Source organism: Galeopterus variegatus, unplaced genomic scaffold, assembly GCF_000696425.1.
Source record: "Galeopterus variegatus unplaced genomic scaffold, G_variegatus-3.0.2 Scaffold3555, whole genome shotgun sequence".
Classification (NCBI taxonomy): Eukaryota; Metazoa; Chordata; class Mammalia; order Dermoptera; family Cynocephalidae; genus Galeopterus; species Galeopterus variegatus.
Genome location: NW_007729666.1, coordinates 210,115 through 212,899, shown reverse-complemented (window position 1 = coordinate 212,899; position 2,785 = coordinate 210,115).

The window sequence follows — 2,785 nt, the reverse complement described above, 5'->3', positions numbered from 1 at the left end:
AGGGAGGAAGGAAGGAAGGAAGGAAGGAAGGAAGGAAGGAAGGAAGGAAGGAAGGAAGGAAGGAAGGAAGGAAGAGAAGAAAAGAGAGAGGAAGGGGGGGGGGAGAAAGAGGAAGAAAGAAAAGACCGCAATAAAACATTGAACATTCAAAAGGAGAGAACAGACATATAGTTACTAGAGGTGGGAAAAGGGGAAATGGAAGGGATTAGGGAGTAATTGGGTAAGGGACTCAAAGAATAATTGCAATCTGTAATGATGAACATGCTAATAATATTGATTTAATCATCACGTAATGTACACAAATACTGATAGTCAAATCTGTACTCCATGAATATGTATAAACAATTATGTTAAAACAGAAAAAAATCTTAAAAAAAGAAGCACAGTGCTAACATAAATCAGACACAAATCAGACCATTGGAGCATAATAGAAAATTCAGAATTAAATCCACATCTACAGCCAGCTTATTTTTGACAAAGGAGCTTAGAACACACTCTGGGGAAAGGACAGTCTCCTTAATAGATGGTCCTGGGAAAACTGGAGATCTAAACACAGAATAATGTAATGAGAAACTTATTTCACACCACATACCAAAATCAACTCAAAATGGATAAAACACTTAAATGTAAGACCTAAAACTATAAAACTTCTAGAAGAAACCATAGAGGAAACACTTCATGACATAGGACTGGGTAAAGATGTTTATGAATCATACTTCTGAAGCACAGGAAACAAAATCAAAAATTAACAAATGGGATATGTCAAACTAAAAAGCTTCTGCATAGCAAAGGAAACAATGAACAGAAAGAAAAGACAACCTTCAGAAAGGGAGAAAATACTTGCAAATTATGCATGTGAAAAGGGATTAATATTCAGAATATATGAAGAACTCAAACAACCCAGTAGTAGAAAATGAAAAACTCGATTAAAAAACTGGCCAAGAAACTGAAAAGACGTTTTTCAAAAGAAAATATACAAATGGCCAACAGGCATATGAACAAAGGCTAAACATCATTGATCATCAGAGAAATGCAAATCAAAACCACAACGGAATATCATTTCATCCTACTAAAAATGGCTATTATCAAAAAAGACAGAGAAAACAAGTGATTTCAAGAATGTGGAGAAGGGGGAACTCTTAAACCCTGATGGTGGGAATGTAAATTACTTCAGCTGTTATGGAAAACAGTAAGGAGATTTCTGAAATAACTATAGATACAACTACAATACAATACAGCAATCTCCCTACTAGGTATATATCCAAAGGAATGGAAATTAACAAGTCAAAAGAATACATGCTCTTCCATGTCCATTGCAGCTCTATTCACAAAAGTCAAGAGTTGGAACCAAACTAAATATCTTTCAATGGATGATTGGATAAAGAAATTGTGGTATATATTCACAATGGAATACTACTCAGCCATAAAAAAGAATGGAATTATGCCATTTGAAGCAACATGGATGATCTTGGAGAAAATTATGTTAAGTGAAATAAGCCAGGCAGGGAGAGAAATACCAAATGTTCTCACTCATATGTGGAAGCTGAAAAAGTTGATCTCATAAAAGTAGAGAGTAGAATAGAAGTTACTAGAGACTGATTGGGGAAGCATAAAGTGAGAAGGGTAAGAGTGGTCAGTGGATACAAAATTTTATACAGCTAGGAAGAAAAGGGCCTAGTGTTCTATAGAAATATAGGGAGACCACAGTGACGAAAAAATATTTTATATCTTTGAACAGCTACTTGAGATGATGTTGAATGTTCTCAACATAAAGAGGTGACAGATGTCTGAGATGATGGATATGCTGGGTGCCATAATATGATCATTGCACATAGTGTGAATGTGCCCAAATATTATATTGTACTCCATAAATAATAGACATATCATGGATCAACCAAGAAAAATATAGTAAAAGAGAAAAAAGAGAGAGAGGGAGAAATAGTCCTGGTGAGTACCTGCTTTGTCAGAAATATATGAAAATTCCCATAGAGGAATTGATCCAAATGTCATAGATAAAAGCAAGACAATATAACTGTTTAACAAAATAAGGACACATATAAGAAAAAAGTAAAAGGGAGAAAATCAATTTGAAGGAATAGCAAATCCCCGGAAGAGAGTAGGGGAAATAGGGAAGCAAAGATGAATCCTGCAACCAAAAGCAAAGATCAGCCAAGAGTCCCCTGTGGTCCATGCGCAACAGATAGGATGCTTTCAGAACAAACAAGAAGGGGCTGAAACAATAAATGAAATGTATTGGCTGATATAACTAAGATGGCCAAGGGTCATTCAGGATTTGGGTAGAAATTAATTGAACTCTTCTGTAGGTCTGCTGTCTCCATCTTCTTGCCTGCATAATTTTATCAACAGGCTTGCTTCTCCAGTTCTGAAAAAATGACTTGAGCTGTTACAAGCTTTATACCCCACACCATAACATCCAGGACAAGAGAGAGCATCTCTTTCCCCTAGCATCAAACACAGAAATCAGGCTTCATATAAATTGAGCGAACTTAGGACAGGTGCATAGCCGTCACTCTTAGCAAGGGTAAGTGGGAGCCATATGATGATATGCTTAAATCCGGTTCGTCTTTTAGCTTATCACATTGTCAGGGATGAGATCTCATGATTGCCTTAGGCTGATTACTACCGGTGGTGGTGGAGTCAACCAACCAAAAACCACCATTGGTTGGGTTGCCATGCAAATGTGGCGAGATGAATTGGAACATAGATTGTACCTAATAATGTCTAATCCAGGAAGAAGGACAGCAAAATTCTCACTGCTTGCTCT